Here is an 18,247-nt window from a genome sequence, read left to right as displayed (position 1 = left end):
CCCCAGGCTCTCCCCTGCAGACTCACGGTAGAAAGAGGGTAAAAAGAGAGGGGTGGGCACATAAATTTAGCGCATTAATCATATATACAGCAGCTACTGGGTAAACACTAAGTTACTGTGTGATTCCTGGGTCATATAGCGCTGGGGTGTGTGCTGGCATACTCTCTCTCTGTCTCTCCAAAAGGCCTTGTGGGGGTCCTGTCCTCATATAGAGCATCCCCTGTGTGTGTGGTGTGTCGGTACGCGTGTGTCGACATGTTTGACGAGGAGGGCTATGTGGAGGCAGAGCAGGTGCAGATGAATGATGTGTCTCCGCCGACACCTGATTGGATGGATATGTGGAAGGTGTTAAATGATAATGTAAACTCCTTGCATAAAAGGTTGGATAAAGCTGATGCCTTGGGACAGTCGGGGTCTCAGCCCATGCCTGATCCTACAGCGCAGAGGCCGTCAGGGTCTCAGAAGCGCCCACTATCCAAGATTGTTGACACAGATATCGACACGGATTCTGACTCCAGTGTCGATGACGATGATGCAAAATTGCAGCCTAAAATGGCTAAAGCCATCCGCTACATGATTATAGCAATGAAAAATGTATTGCACATATCAGAGGTAAACCCTGTCCCAGACAAGAGGGTTTATATGTATGGGGAGAAAAAGCAAGAGGTGACTTTTGCCCCTTCACATGAGTTAAATGAGTTATGTGAAAAAGCGTGGGATTCCCCTGATAGGAAAGTCCTGATTTCCAAAAGGTTACTTATGGCGTACCCTTTCCCGCCAACGGACAGGATGCGCTGGGAATCCTCCCCTAGGGTAGACAAAGCTCTGACACGCTTATCTAAGAAGGTGGCCCTGCCGTCACAGGATACGGCCTCCCTAAAGGATCCTGCCGATAGGAAGCAGGAAAGTATCCTGAAGTCTGTTTATACACATTCAGGTACTCTACTGAGGCCGGCCATTGCGTCGGCCTGGATGTGTAGTGCTGTAGCAGCATGGACAGATAATCTGTCTGAGGAACTGGATACCTTAGACAAGGATACCATTTTACTGACCCTGGGGCATATAAAAGACGCTGTCCTATATATGAGGGATGCCCAGAGGGACATTTGCCTACTGGGCTCTAGAATAAATGCAATGTCAATTTCTGCCAGAAGGGTCCTGTGGACTCTGCAATGGACAGGTGATGCCGACTCCAAAAAGCACATGGAGGTTTTACTTTACAAGGGTGAGGAATTGTTTGGGGAGGGTCTCTCGGACCTAGTTTCCACAGCTACGGCTGGGAAGTCAAATGTTTTGCCATATATTCCCTCACAGCCTAAGAAAGCACCGTATTACCAAATGCAGTCCTTTCGATCACAAAGAAGCAAGAAAGTCAGAGGTGCATCCTTTCTTGCCAGAGGCAGGGGTAGAGGAAAGAAGCTGCACCATACAGCTAGTTCCCAGGAACAGAAGTCCTCCCCGGCTTCCACTAAATCCACCGCATGACGCTGGGGCTCCACAGGTGGAGCCAGGAGCGGTGGGGGCGCGTCTCCGAAATTTCAGCCACCAGTGGGTTCGCTCACAGGTGGATCCCTGGGCTATACAGATTGTGTCTCAGGGATACAAGCTGGAATTCGAAGTGATGCCCCCTCACCGTTACCTCAAATCGGCCCTGCCAGCTTCCCCCATGGAAAGGGAAGTAGTGTTAGCGGCAGTTCACAAGTTATATCTCCAGCAGGTGGTGGTAAAGGTTCCCCTCCTTCAACAGGGAAGGGGATACTATTCCACAATGTTTGTGGTACCGAAACCGGACGGTTCGGTCAGACCCATATTGAATTTAAAGTCCCTGAACATTTATCTGAAAAGATTCAAGTTCAAAATGGAATCGCTCAGAGCGGTCATTGCAAGCCTGGAAGAGGGGGATTTTATGGTGTCTCTGGACATCAAGGATGCTTACTTGCATGTCCCCATTTATCCACCTCATCAGGAGTACCTCAGATTTGTGGTACAGGACTTTCATTACCAATTCCAGACGTTGCCGTTTATGCTCTCCACGGCACCGAGAATATTTACCAAGGTAATGGCGGAAATGATGGTGATCCTGAGAAAGCAAGGAGTCACAGTTATCCCATACTTGGACGATCTCCTCATAAAGGCGAGGTCCAGAGAGCAGTTGCTGATCAGCGTAGCACACTCTCAGGAAGTGTTGCAGCAGCATGGCTGGATTCTGAATATCCCAAAGTCGCAGCTGATTCCTACGACGCGTCTGCCCTTTCTGGGCATGATTCTGGACACAGACCAGAAGAAGGTGTTTCTCCCGGCGGAGAAGGCTCAGGAGCTCGTGACTCTAGTCAGAGACCTCTTAAAACCGAAACAGGTGTCGGTGCATCACTGCACGCGAGTCCTGGGAAAGATGGTGGCATCGTACGAAGCCATTCCCTTCGGCAGGTTCCATGCGAGGATCTTTCAGTGGGATCTGTTGGACAAGTGGTCCGGATCGCATCTTCAGATGCATCGGCTGATCACCCTGTCCCCGAGGGCCAGGGTGTCGCTTCTGTGGTGGCTGCAGAGTGCTCACCTTCTCGAGGGCCGCAGGTTCGGCATACAGGACTGGGTCCTGGTGACCACGGATGCGAGCCTCCGAGGATGGGGGGCAGTCACTCAGGGAAGAAACTTCCAAGGGTTATGGTCAAGTCAGGAGGCTTGTCTGCACATAAATATCCTGGAACTAAGGGCCATATACAACGCCCTGAGTCAAGCGGAGCCTCTGCTTCGCAACCAACCGGTGCTGATTCAGTCAGACAACATCACCGCAGTGGCTCATGTAAACCGCCTGGGCGGCACAAGAAGCAGAGTGACGATGGCGGAAGCCACCAGGATTCTTCGTTGGGCGGAGAATCACGTGCAAGCACTGTCAGCAGTGTTCATTCCGGGAGTGGACAACTGGGAAGCAGACTTCCTCAGCAGGCACGACCTCCACCCGGGAGAGTGGGGACTTCATCACGAAGTCTTCACTCAGATTACAAATCGATGGGAACTGCCACAGGTGGACATGATGGCATCCCGTCTTAACAAAAAGCTACAAAGGTATTGCGCCAGGTCAAGAGACCCTCAGGCGATAGCTGTGGACGCATTAGTAACACCGTGGGTGTTCCAGTCGGTCTATGTGTTTCCTCCTCTTCCTCTCATACCCAGGGTGCTGAGAATCGTAAGAAAAAGAGGAGTGAGAACAATACTCATTGTTCCGGATTGGCCAAGAAGGACTTGGTACCCGGAACTGCTAGAAATGCTCACAGAGGACCCATGGCCTCTGCCTCTCAGACAGGACCTGTTGCAACAGGGGCCCTGTCTGTTCCAAGACTTACCGCGGCTGCGTTTGACGGCATGGCGGTTGAACGCAGGATCCTAGCGGAAAAAGGCATTCCGGATGAAGTTATTCCTACGCTGATAAAGGCTAGGAAGGACGTGACAGCAAAACACTATCACCGTATATTGCGAAAATATGTTGCCTGGTGTGAGGCCAGGAAGGCCCCTACAGAGGAATTCCAGCTGGGCCGGTTCCTGCACTTCCTACAGTCTGGAGTGACTATGGGCTTGAAGTTGGGGTCCATAAAGGTCCAGATTTCGGCCCTATCCATTTTCTTTAAAAGGAACTGGCTTCTCTTCCTGAAGTTCAGACGTTTGTTAAGGGAGTGCTGCATATTCAGCCCCCTTTTGTGCCACCAGTAGCACCTTGGGATCTTAACGTGGTGTTGGGTTTCCTGAAATCCCACTGGTTTGAGCTACTTAAGACCGTGGAGCTAAAGTATCTCACGTGGAAGGTGGTCATGCTATTGGCCTTAGCTTCGGCTAGGCGTGTGTCAGAATTGGCGGCTTTGTCATGTAAAAGCACCTATCTGGTTTTCCATATGGACAGGGCAGAATTACGTACTCGTCCGCAATTTCTGCCGAAGATGGTGTCATCTTTTCATTTGAACCAACCTATTGTGGTGCCTGCGGCTACTCGTGACTTGGAGGATTCCAAGTTGCTTGATGTAGTCAGGGCTTTGAAGATCTATGTAGCCAGGACGGCTGGAGTCAGGAAAACTGACTCGCTGTTTATCCTGTATGCATCCAACAAGCTGGGTGCTCCTGCTTCAAAGCAAACCATTGCTCGCTGGATCTGTAACACGATTCAGCAGGCTCATTCTGCGGCTGGATTGCCGCATCCAAAATCAGTGAAAGCCCATTCCACAAGGAAAGTGGGCTCTTCTTGGGCGGCTGCCCGAGGGGTCTCGGCATTACAGCTTTGCCGAGCAGCTACTTGGTCGGGTTCAAACACATTTGTTAAGTTCTACATGTTTGATACCCTGGCTGAGGAGGACCTTGTGTTTGCCCATTCGGTGCTGCAGAGTCATCCGTACTCTCCCGCCCGTTTGGGAGCTTTGGTATAATCCCCATGGTCCTTACGTAGTCCCCAGCATCCACAAGGACGTTAGAGGAAATAAGATTTTACTCACCGGTAAATCTATTTCTCGTAGTCCGTAGTGGATGCTGGGCGCCCGTCCCAAGTGCGGACTTTCTGCAATACGTGTATATAGTTATTGCTTATTAAAGGGTTATGTTATGTTGGCATCCATTGTCTGATGCTCTGTTGTTGCTCATACTGTTAACTGGGTAAGTTTATCACAAGTTATACGGTGTGATTGGTGTGGCTGGTATGAATCTTACCTTGGATTCCAAAATCCTTTCCTTGTAATGTCAGCTCTTCCGGGCACAGTTTCCTTAACTGAGGTCTGGAGGAGGGGCATAAGGGGGAGGAGCCAGTGCACACCAGTAGTACTAAATCTTTCTTAGAGTGCCCAGTCTCCTGCGGAGCCCTTCTATTCCCCATGGTCCTTACGGAGTCCCCAGCATCCACTACGGACTACGAGAAATAGATTTACCGGTGAGTAAAATCTTATTTTTTATCCTGTTGAACTACTTATTCTGAATTTTATGTCCATAAGGGAACTAATAAGAGAAGTTGGCACTTTGGGCATCTGCATGGGAGTTAGGATGCCTAAAGCAGGACTTTAGATGGGTTTAACCATTTTACACGGTTTGTTTGGCACAACATGCGCAATTTTCATGGTTGCCCAAACACCACTTGAAATGTGACAATTGTTTGGGTGTTTTTAGACGGGATTTGTAGACTCCGAAAACAATTAAATCGGCCCCTAAGAGCCTACGGTTACCACAGATTTTTCGGATGGCGTACTGTGGGATGAAATGATATAGTAATGGACACTAGCCTTAGCTAAACGGCTTTTTAGAAGGCTCAGCATTTCGGTTGTTCCTGATCTAATCAGTTTTACCCCTAGCGCACATGAAGTATGAACCAAGTGAGGTACCTCTGTAGTTATGGGGTTGGTTATTCATTTTTAGAGGTCATTTTATTAAGATATGATGTAATATGAAAAATAAACTTGCAAATGTTTACATTAGTAACTTATTGCTAATAGTACCTTTATTCCCAGACGGATTCCTTGATTTTTCCAAACGGTTAAAACTGTTTACTTTTTATCAGTTACTTGGTTAGAGTGCGAAAATATATTTGGTTAAATTGTGTCATTTTTGCAATTCCAATTGACATTGTTTCATTTGCCTTCAACAGAGTTTATACATATATTTGCATTGATATTGTCAGATCTAAAATATTTCCTGTTTTATGTTTTAGGTTGTTTGGCTATTTGGTAGACTTCAATATGAAATCTATAAACATATTAAATGAAGCGCAGTCTTTTCTTCCTTGTAGGTGTGTAAAGGCCACGAAACTTTGGCTTGGCTGTAACCTCTAAGTCTGTGGTTCTCAAACTCGGTCCTCAGGACCCCACACAGTGCATGTTTTGCAGGTAACCCAGCAGGTGCACAGGTGTATTAATTACTCACTGACACATTTTAAAAGGTTCACAGATGGAGCTAATTATGTCACTTGTGATTCTGTGAGGAGACCTGCAAAACATGCACCGTGTGGGGTCCTCAGGACCGAGTTTGAGAACCTGTGCTCTAAGTCATAGGTTCTCAAACTCGGTCCTCAGGACCCCACACAGTGCATGTTTTGCAGGTCTCCTCACAGAATCACAAGTGAAATAATTAGCTGCACCTGTGGGCCTTTTAAAATGTGTCAGTGAGTAATTAATACACCTGTGCACCTGCTGGGTTACCTGCAAAACATGCACTGTGTGGGGTCCTGATGACCGAGTTTGAGAACCTCTGTTCTAAGTGGTTACTGTGAGCCAAACCAGAACATTAATCCCACTTCTATTAGCTGAGCAGAAAGATACATTTGCTCTTCTCAGAATTTAAATGTTGCAGTAAGGAACATGTTGGTACCGTGGGTAATGAAAACTGCATTTATGCCATTTTTATCTGTTGGGTCACACTCCCCACATGGTAATTTGTGCCACTTGTGTGAACAGTGAATAGTTAGTGGTTATTTTATTGCATTCCTATCAATTGGATGTATTGCCTGTCCCCACACACAGACTGTTCTTGGAGCAGTCCTCTTGTTGGAGGCCTTTTGGGTAAGGTTGTTGTTTATGTAAACAAAACCTCTTTGGGCTGCTAAGTGTTGCAGCCTAACCACAACTCATTGTAATAATCAATACAATGCCAGGACACTTTCTTGTAAATCTGTGCCTAATTTAAACTGTTTTATTGCAGTATTTGTTTTACACATTTGTGTTTCTTAGTTTCTATTTTGTTCTTCTAAGAATGCTTTATGGTCTCTTTGGAATGTTTATCTGTCCTTAATTGTTCTCTCTTTATATGACATTTACATATTTATTAAAAACATTGTTGGTATCACTACAATGGCTAAGTAAGTGGCCGCTCTGCCCTTCAGCAGGGCAACATATTGCCCTTAAGTTCTAACAATTATATTTAATTAGATACCTATCAAGACTATCTGTGATAACATCTCAGCAGGCATTTTGAACAGAAAGCTATAACAAACAAATTCGACAGTAAAGCATTAAGTACTTGACTGCAGGTTGGACGGGTATGGGTCGTTGGGTCGACACATCTTAGGTCGACCACTGAAGGTCGACATGGGCACTAGGTCAACATAGGTACTAGGTCGACATGGGCATTAGGTCGACATGTGAAAAGGTAGGCATGAGTTTTTGGACTTTTTTGGTGTTGTTTTCTTCCTAAAGTGACAGGGATCCCCAATTAGTGCACTGTGTCCTCCCGCAAGGCTCGCTTCGCTCGCCCTACTTCTGGCAAGGTGCCTCACTCCGCTACCGCTGTGCTTGGCACAGGTTACCATTCCCAATTGTAGTCCACGTGGATCGTAACGTATGGAATAGTCCAAAAATTGATTTTTTTTATAAAAAAAAACCCATGTCGACCTTTTGATCTGTCGACCTAGTACATGTTGACCTAATGCCAATGTTGACCTCAGTGGTCGACCTAATGACTGTCGACCTAAGTTGTGTCGACCTAACGACCGTATCCCGGTTTGACTTGGTTGCTAACTGTGGTCCTTGGGCCACCTGTTTGCTTATAACGCCATGCAGGTGACACATTAAGGGGGCAATTCAGTTGTTTATGTGCCCAGTCTCCTGTCTTAAGTGACTGGAGGGGCACTATTCAATTGTTTGTTTTTTAATGTGCTGATCGCATCCTGTAGTGCCAGGTTTAGCAGCGTAAAACTGCTAAACCTGGCTAAAGTGCTGGGTGCGACGCCAAAAGTGCAATTTTTCACTGATTTGTGCTTGCCAGCACTGGGGGGCTTGTGAGCAGAAATGTTGGCGCTGGCAGCTGTTTGTGCCAAAACTAATTTCTCCGTCGCGCACCCAGCACGGACCGCCACCAGCGCATATAATTAAATTCTCCCCTGATTGTTATATATATTTTTGTACCTTTTACTGATTACCTCAGTTTACCTTCTGTATTCTTTCAGTTTTATCCAGGCATGCATTTATATATCCATGTCTATACCTATGTATATGTCTATGCCTCTATCTATCGATCGATCGATCGATAGATAGATATATAGATATATATATAGATAGACCTGGTATAGGGCATTGGTGGTGAGTACCCCAAAATGCAAACGACGCCTTGTCAGATGCTTGCTGTGAAAAAGATTTATTCGCTGAATGTATAAATGACAAATGAGGGCTGCGGTTTACCATTAGCACAGAGACTGGGAGTAATGGAATTATGAGTTTATTTCTGGAAAACACTCTTCATGTTCTTGGCTCATTTTGTATGTAGGGACAATGGGTTTTCATTTTAGGGAATTTTAGACCAGCTTACCATGGACCATAAACTTTTACAGCAGCTTACAAAAGTTTATTACGCATGAACATCATAAGCAGAATGCAGACTATTTCACTAAGCATCACAAGAGAAGGAATGCGAAGAAGCTTTCATTTATCGCCTTGGGTTAAAAACAAAACATAAGTGATAACAAAAGCTTTGATGTTAATAAACCTAAATGGAAGCAAAAAAAAAAAATCAAAGTGTGTAAACGGTTACATTATAAAAAGGAAGATGACAGAGCTGTACCCTGTAATTACGTATAATTTGTGCTTTTGGGGTAGATATATATCCTATATGTACCACAGTCTGTTTAATGTTTTCTTGAATGATGAAGATATCAGTAGTTCAATCACCAAACTGTGTATTAATGCGGTTTTCCAACTTGTCTTATTATAATTACTGGTGGGTTAAGTAATTACTTTGTAGGGCCTTTCTTGTTTTTTCTTTTAAATATTTGTTGTTCCGTAGACACCAAACGGGTCAGTGGTGCCATTGTTCTGGTTCCCAACTGTGGCGGGCTGTTCCCAAAAGAAGGAACAGCAGGTCTAAATAGAAGTTATTGCATATCTGAGTACACCAAATAAGATTGTAAGATCCCAGCTGGCATCCCAGTCCTCCTATTGCTTATCTGCTCTTACAGACACCCCAAAGAAGTTCTGCTTTTGGAAATGTTCCGTTTTTTTGGGTGTCATATTTTGAGAAGTAAATAAATAGTCCTTTACTTGTTATGAAGTTTGCGATCACTTTATAAGAGCGTGCCACTTTGATTGCCTTGGATTATTTTGGAGCTATTGATGTGGAAAACGGAGAATAGACAGATTAACACTGTAGAATCTGTGCCAGTGCCATTTATGGTGGGTTTTTATGATCCTTTCTCTAAATGTATTCATAACTCAAAATAAAAATAATTTATATTTGAACAGATGCTTCCTGAATTAGTTTAATAATTTAGTAAATTGGGTTTTAGAGCTAGTCCTTAGTGTTTATTTGCGTATATAAGCCCTCGTTTCCTGGTGTTTACAAGCCGGAAATTTTAAAAGAGCACTAGTTTTAAAAGTGAAATGTGTGGGGGTGATTCAAATAGGCACCCATCGAAGATTTCAGTTGTTGCTCTGATTGGGCTCACATCTATTAATGTGCTCAAATAGACAGGGTTTAGCCAAATATAGCGGCTAAACCCGTCTAAAGTCCTGTTTAGGGTGACCAATCTCCCATTTGAGCCCCAAAAACACACCGGGGTGGGGTGGGGGGTGGCTGGACTGCATACCCTATTACTAAAGATAATAAGAGGGGCTATACTGATAGTAAGAATAATTGAAATAAACCCTCACAATTAACATGGAGTATAAGTGACGTTCTTAGCACACCATTTTGCTTAAATATGCAGGCCCGTGTACCACAACCAGGTGATTTCATCACATGGACCCCTAACATCCCTAATACTATCACATTATATAAATTTATCAAGGACTTAAGGTGTGTATACATGGTGCGATATTACCTTGCGATTTTGACCATATAGTCAGAATCACAAGGAAAGTTAGTGCATATCGCATGGTGCTAGGCAGCTTGCGATACCGATTCAATTCCGATGCACACTCCCATGGGGTCGGTATAGCAGGGTTAGATAGACTGTGCAGGCAAGTCAATTTTGACTATTTAGTACAAAGTATAGTCAAAATCGGGCATAGCCAAAAATGCAAGCACACATAGTCAATATCGCACATAAGTCAATATCTCACTGTGTTTATGCAACTTTACCTTCCAATAGTACCCTCATCAATGTGTGATCTGAAATGCATGAACCTTGCTAATTAAAACACATAAGGGTAAAAGGGTGGGGTGCCAATACCAGGGAAAGGAGCTTTGCCTTTCAGTGTACTATATATATATATATATATATATATATATACACACACACACACACACAAATACAGATAGAAAAGAAATGTATTTCCCGTGGCTAATAGGTGCCCGAATAAGCAAAATGTTAATTGCTTCATTTTGTGTCCCCTAGTGACAGCCGTGTGTGTGTGGGGAGGGGGGGGGGGACACACATTTGAATCGCCCCCTTGGTACATTTAAAGCATTGGCCATTTTAAATTTTGAGCTTAAGCACACCAGGAAGCAATGGCATTTGTAAGCCGTCCCCATTAAATAAATTCCTGCCTAGCCTCTAATGCCATTGGTACTGTACTATAAAAATGGGCACAAATAGAAGTACAAGATACATACGAAGAATCTTGTGAATAGATATGTATTTTCAGATCTTGATGAAGAGGTCTTCACCTTTTTTTTCCCCCTACATACCCTCACAGTGCAGCAGTTCTCAGGAAGCACATTTGTGACTTAAGGTGGGTACACACTAGTAGATATATCTGCAGATCAATTGATCTGCAGATATATCTATGGACGGATCGGGCAGTGTGTTGAGCATAGACACTGCCCGATCCGTCGGGGACTGACGTCATGAACTGGGCGGGCGTGTACACACGCCCACCCAGTTCAGTTGTCAATCACCGTCGGCCGCCGCAGCATGTGTACGGGCGGTCGGCCGACCGCCGTACACACACAGCGACGCGCCAATATATCTGTAGATATATATCTGTAGATATATTGGCCGTCGGCTGTGCTGCGGGGCCGACGCGATACGTCTGTGAGCGACGGAGTTCACAGACGTATCGGCCGTACACACTGGCTGACGGACCTGCGATATATCGGCCGTTCAAGAGAACGGCCGATATATCGGCCAGTGTGTACGGGCCTTTAAGGGTCTATTCACGAAGCAGTGAAAAGTGTGTAGAAGTTGCCCATGGCAACCAATCAGCATTGAAGTAACATTTATAATTTGCATACTATACAATTGTACGGAGCAGCTGATTGGTTGCCATGGGCAACTTCTCCACATGCTCACTTCTCCACTCTCTTCATTGCTTCATGAATAGACCCCTTATTGTCTAGGCCAGAATCACTATCCACTGGATGCAAGTCGCCATTCTGAACTTTGTAATATCATACATAGAAGTTGCCAAATGTTATAGCCTGTGACATGTAAATTTGCCAGAAAAACTTGCTGATTAAAAGTGGGGCCTCTGTCTGGTGAGATTGCTCAAATTGAAAATATGTTATTCTGCGTGTCTAGGCAGAGTATTACAGAGCCACATGAAACATATGTATCACTTTGCTAGTACTTAATACTCAAGGCCCAGAAATAATAAATATCTTGATGCTCCATCATTATTTAATTATTGAGACAATATTAAATAGAAAATAAGAACATTTTCAATTATGATGACAATATGTTTGTTAGTAGAGGCCATTTTAATGATTATAGTATGTCCATGCTGGCACTTGTGGCACCACAAGTGTGTAATCAAATTGGCGTTTAATTGATATGACCCCAATTAACAAAATATTTTGTACATATTATTTTAATGTTATTTTTAAAGTTTATTGCCCTCAGTAATAAAATCTTTAATCATGGCTCATCAATATTTTGATTAACTTTGGGCCTCCTTAATGGAGTATTAATTAGTAATAAAGTAATACTCATGATGTTTGGTCAATCTCTCTGGCCAGATCCATTTTCTGGTGAGTTTTAGGTGACTTTATGGTGCGTTTGTCCTCTTTTACCTGCCACAAATCGTTGCAGCTCTCTGTCAATTTTCATACTAAGCCACAAAATTGCCTCCTATTAAGTCTTGCATCTTTGAGGCAGAAGTTGCCAGAATCTTGCTTTGATTTTTGGCAATTTCGAAAACGCAACCTATGACATTTGGTCCAGAGTTTATATTTCAGTTCAATTATTTAAAATAGTCTAAAATTAAAAAACTACATATAATGGCTCTCAACTCCAGTACCCCCAACATGTCATGTTTTCTGGATTTCTTTAATCATGCACAGGTGAGTCGCTTCACAAACCGACGTACTGAAAACAAAACCTGTTTGGGGTGTGCTTGAGGACTGTAGTACCTCTTTTCCACTGAAGTCCCAGACGTGACCCGAGATTTGGAACACCGGTCCAAACCGGGTCAGACCCAAGACAGCCCCATTTCCACCGAGTTGTTCCCGGTGCAGTGCAGGCGTTTGGAGATCATGTAATTTCCTTGCCTCGGGAGAGCATCCCTCCCCATCCTGTAAACGGGTAACCCAGGTTGGAAGACCCGGGTTACCCATTTACAATGCAGCTCATCCAGGTCCTTCTTGGCTAAAACTCTGCTAGGTACCCGGGAAGGATTCCCGGGTGGCTGGGCCCAGGTGGACCCCTTTCCACTGACCTAAATCCCGGTTTTCTGCGCGATAACTGCTCATTGGAAAAGGGGCATAAGTTCTAAAACACGTATTGGTAGAAAAGTGCATATCTGTCAGGTAACTTGTTAAAATAGAAATATATTTCAGCTTTGTAAACCTATTTTATTTATACAGTGTGCACATTATACATCAATGCCAATGCCTAGATATCTGTCTTGATGTATACGTCTAGATATGCATGTTTATATAAGAATAATGTGTTGGTTATCTAGAACAGGTATGCGGTAAATTGACCACAGTATTCATGATTCATTTGGCTCATATGTATTTCTACCAGTATTGCTGGCATCACAGTGGGAAATAAAACTCTGAGGGCTTCACATTGTAGATTAGTATTTCTGAAATCATGATTGACCTAATTGCATAGACTAATTACTTGACAAGTCCTTATGGAGTGCGCTAATGGAAATTCTTTCCTTTTGTTAGAATAAGGATTTCGATCTGTTAACTGGTCTTATCTATCATTCTATGCTCACGATAAAACAGCTTGTGAAGTTATAAAAATTTTAAAAAAATAATTGCATGATATAATTTCATAGTACAAAACATATCTATCTACTGACGAGGCGCAGCCAACATTTAAAATCTGTTTTACAAGACGGCCTAAATCCCACAACAATTGAAGCCACGAAGTTTCAAAAATCTTGTGAAATTTCTGCCACTTGGGTGGCTAATTATTAGCATTCTTTCTCATTTACTCAAAAGGGAAACCAGATCTCATCGGTGAGGTATTGTCTGACCTGCATTTGTAAGACAGCTCCGAGGCTATGTGCGTTAGAAATGGTAAATGGTTTTGATTAATGTGGGGCTTTTCAGAACCAGCTCTTATTTAGTATTTTAGGGTTTTATTTCCATACATATAATGCAGATGTGTAATAGGCAGTACTTTATTATTAGAGCCTGCCAAAATTTATATTTTCTGGTTGAACAAACTTCGCTATAGCCAGAAGTCAATTTCTCATTGTTTAAGAATTTTTGCTTTATAAAGACCCAAATGTGCATGGTCCTAGATGACTGTCAAGCATTGTGCACCTATATGAATGCACACAACAGATGTTCTTCTAGGAGTGGTTGAAGTCTGTTGTGTCTCGCACATTAAGGTCACCGATATGCTTGCTGTCGTGTCATTTGTAATATTGATGTTATGTTTTCAGGCTGCCATACGTTACTGTATAAAGTGAAGGGTGTTTTTATTATGACTATATTACCGACATCAGGGAGCCTATGTACAATGGTGGTTCACTAAGTAAGGTAACAAGCCTACGTGTGTATTGTTCTCCGTTTCATTATAATTTCCCGCCAGAGCAGGTAGACCTCTGCCTCCAACTCACAGCCATTAGACTGTGCCTCATATCAGTTATACTGTACCAGTATCAGGTGTAAGATGACGGCTGGCGGAAACATGGTCACACATTGAAGTGTGTAGTGTGATCAGCTGAAATTCATGGTCACCTTGTCGAGGTGTATGGGGATAATGTCATGTCACAGAAACAGGTTTGGTGCACTGCCTTTGCTACCAGCAGGACAGATGTTCAAGAAGAGCAGCGATCTGGCAAAGCACGTCCACGGTTTATATTGCAATTTGGAGTGGCTGAGGCTGTTGTCGCAGTTGTGTGACTGTGTCTTTATAGCTTTTTCTAAGGGCGGTATTGTTTTCTCGCTCCCGATTTCCTGTCTAAAGTGACCGGAGATCGCAGGGCGATAATCAATTGATTCTCATTATCGCTCTGGTCACTCTATATCAGTCTGGTTTAGCCATGTAAAGCTGCAAAACCTGACTAATGTCATGGGTGTGATCACGGAAAGTCCTATTTTGGTGTCCAAACGGGTCACTTTTCATGCATTTCAGCTCGCAACCCCGGGGTGGAAGCAAGCTGAAATTATGGCATCGTACCTGTTGGCAGACACAATTGAATAGCTGCCAGCGGGATGCGCGGCAAATAATTGAAATTCCACCCAATGATGGGAAATACACTGTATAATACAATATTGCTGGTTTTTGGCTGGTGTCGTCATTTCCGTGTTTGTCTCTGAGCCTAAAACAAGTGTGTAGAATTTAGATTTACAGGTATGTGTTTATTTTTTTGGTCAAGAAGCATGTTTCAGTCCTTGCCCCCAAATGTATTTGTGTGAAAGTTCAAAGGTTACGCATTAAAGTAAGTGCACGGCCTTTACTCTTTGACTCACCTGTGTTTGTTCACGCTTGTATGAACACTTACAGGGCAATGTGCGATCGTGCAGGTCAGGAGATGTGTGAGAAGTATCATGTCAACGGTGTAAAATGTTTGCATATGATAAAAACCATAGGTGGTCAATCAGTGGGACACACCCAAGATGAGTTTTATTGCATAGCTATAATTCCATTTGTACATAAATTACCTGCAGATATATCAATAAAAAGCAAATCAGTAATTCTAGCATTTTGTTTTTCCTTTTCGTTATTTTATACGTTTTATTTGTCTGATTTAAATCATGTCTTAAAGTGGAATAGACACTTAGCCATTTTATCCCTTCCGATAATCCAGATTTTGTGAATCCAAAAAGCATGAGGTTTATTGGGGGTAGGACATATTTAACCTGAATTTTAACTTTTAAGTGCCCAGATATGCATTGTATTGCTTGAGACGGGATTTAGTTAATATCCCGTGGTTGGGATCCCGGCAGACAGAATACCGACGCCGGTATTCTGACCACCGAGAATTCCGACAACTGCGCCAGGGCTATTCCCACTCGTGGGTGTCCACGACACCCATAGAGCAGAAATAGGACCTGTGGCAAGCGCAGCAAGCCGACAAGGGGATTTATAGTGCTTGCCTCGTTGCCGTCATTCTGGCGTCCAGAATCCCAGCGTTGGTATTCTGACCGCTGGGATCCCAGATGCTGACCTTCCATACCCAACCCCTTGAGACTCTTTTTTTAGAATGTAGTCACTTTCTGTTCTGTTGGAGAAAAGTGCTATATGCATTTATTATGATGATTATTAATAATATAAAATAGAGCCTATCAAATTACTAGTATCTAACTACTGAACTATCCAGCGAGTGTTCCTGTGATGTCTGTTTGTAGTGAATATTGGTTTAGTCCACAAAATGGCTTCCTCCGCTCGTTGATAGTGACATGGCCACTTTCATACTGTGTTTGGTGAGGCATCTGTCAACACTTTAGATGGTTTATGGGAAATCATATCAAGCGTCTATCAGGTGTTCAATAAACAGCTATAGACCATTCAGCTCAGACTAGAAAGTCAGATCAGATATCCAGCAGTTACATTTAAGAAGTCATGAATGATATATGTTCCTTTATGGATCTAAATTATTCCCAAAGCCAGGTGATTGCCTTTTAGGTGAGGAATGGCTTGTCGGAGGTTCTGATGTTAATATGTATAAAAGACACTTGGTCACTCTGCTCTAATTTTGATTGGATGACCCTGATGAATATTGAGGAATCGAAATGTGAAACTATTTTATACCCATTTCACACCCGAAAAAAATATGGATTCAAGCTGTGTCCAGCTGCTTGAAACTGTGTTCATACCACATGCTGGACCCGGGTTATTGTAGAGTCTTACTTTTGTTGGCACTTGGAGATGACATCATCTCCAAACACTGGTGATCCGGCTCCCTGTATATTTTTAGTGTGACCCGGGTCAGTGACAGGTTCGATGCCAGTAGCTACCAGGGTAGACCTTTTTTTATACCAAACCTGGACCTGGGTTGCCCCAGCAATAATCCAGGTTATACATTTGGTGTGAAAGGGGTATTGACATTGCACATTTCTCTGACGTCCTAGTGGATGCTGGGACTCCGTAAGGACCATGGGGAATAGCGGCTCCGTAGGAGACAGGGCACAAAATAAAAGCTTAAGGATCAGGTGGTGTGCACTGGCTCCTCCCCCTATGACCCTCCTCCAAGCCTCAGTTAGATTTTTGTGCCCGGCCGAGAAGGGTGCAATCTAGGTGGCTCTCCTGAGCTGCTTAGAATAAAAGTTTAGTTTAGGTTTTTTTATTTTCAGTGAGTCCTGCTGGCAACAGGCTCACTGCATCGTGGGACTAAGGGGAGAAGAAACGGACTCACCTGAGTGCAGAGTGGATCGGGTTTCTTAGGCTACTGGACATTAGCTCCAGAGGGACGATCACAGGTTCAGCCTGGATGGGTCACCGGAGCCGCGCCGCCGTCCCCCTTACAGAGCCAGAAGAGACGAAGAGGTCCGGTGAAATCGGCGGCAGAAGACATCCTGTCTTCAGTCTAAGGTAGCGCACAGCACCGCAGCTGTGCGCCATTGCTCTCAGCACACTTCACACTCCGGTCACTGAGGGTGCAGGGCGCTGGGGGGGAGCGCCCTGAGACGCAATATAACAGTATATACCTTAGGTGGCAAAAAGAATACATCACATATAGCTCCTGGGCTATATGGATGTATTTTAACCCCTGCCATTTTTACACAAAAAAGCGGGAGATAAGGACGTCGTGAAGGGGTGGAGCCTATCTCCTCAGCACACAAGCGCCATTTTCCCTCACAGCTCCGCTGGAAGGACGGCTCCCTGACTCTCCCCTGCAGTCCTGCTTCAGAATCAGGGTAAAAAAGAGAAGGGGGGGCATTTTTGGCAGCAAATAACGATAATAACAGCAGCTATAAGGGAATAACACTTATATAAGGTTATCCCTGTATATATATATAGCGCTGGGTGTGTGCTGGCAGACTCTCCCTCTGTCTCTCCAAAGGGCTAAGTGGGGTCCTGTCCTCTATCAGAGCATTCCCGGTGTGTGTGCTGTGTGTCGGTACGCGTGTGTCGACATGTATGAGGAGGAAAATGATGTGGAGGCGGAGCAGTTGCCTATGTTGGTGATGTCACCCCCTAGGGAGTCGACACCTGACTGGATGATTGTATTTAAACAATTAAGTGATAATGTCAGCAATTTGCAAAAAACTGTTGACGACATGAGACAGCCGGCAAATCAATTAGTGCCTGTCCAGGCGTCTCAGACACCGTCAGGGGCGCTAAAACGCCCGTTACCTCAGTGGGTCGACACAGACCCTGACACAGATACTGAGTCTAGTGTCGACGGTGACGAGACAAACGTAATGTCCAGTAGGGCCACACGTTACATGATCACGGCAATGAAAGAGGCATTGAACCTTTCTGACACTACAAGTACCACAAAGAAGGGTATTATGTGGGGTGTGAAAAAACTACCAATAGTTTTTCCTGAGTCAGAGGAAATAAATGAGGTGTGTGATAAAGCGTGGGTTTCCCCCGATAAAAAACAGCTAATTTCTAAAAAATTATTAGCATTATATCCCTTCCCGCCAGAGGTTAGGGCGCGTTGGGAAACACCCCCTAGGGTAGATAAGGCGCTCACACGTTTATCTAAACAAGTAGCGTTACCGTCTCCTGATACGGCCACCCTCAAAGAACCAGCTGATAGAAGGCTGGAAAATATCCTAAAAAGTATATACACACATACTGGTGTTATACTGCGACCAGCAATCGCCTCAGCCTGGATGTGCAGTGCTGGAGTCGCATGGTCGGATTCCCTGACTGAGAATATTGATACCCTGGATAGGGACAATATTTTGTTAACTATAGAACATTTAAAGGATGCATTACTATATATGCGTGATGCACAGAGGGATATTTGCACCCTGGCATCAAGAGTAAGTGCTA

At 44.1% G+C, this 18,247-nt stretch overlaps 1 protein-coding gene across 2 annotated transcripts in view; it reads left to right on the top strand.

The window, feature by feature from the left end:
* The window catches only part of MICU2 (mitochondrial calcium uptake 2), a 535,492-nt gene that overhangs the window by 117,770 nt on the left and 399,475 nt on the right, over positions 1-18,247 (top strand). The window lies entirely within an intron of this gene.

Source organism: Pseudophryne corroboree, chromosome 2, assembly GCF_028390025.1.
Source record: "Pseudophryne corroboree isolate aPseCor3 chromosome 2, aPseCor3.hap2, whole genome shotgun sequence".
Taxonomy (NCBI): Eukaryota; Metazoa; Chordata; class Amphibia; order Anura; family Myobatrachidae; genus Pseudophryne; species Pseudophryne corroboree.
This window is presented reverse-complemented; position numbering and strand designations above follow the sequence as displayed.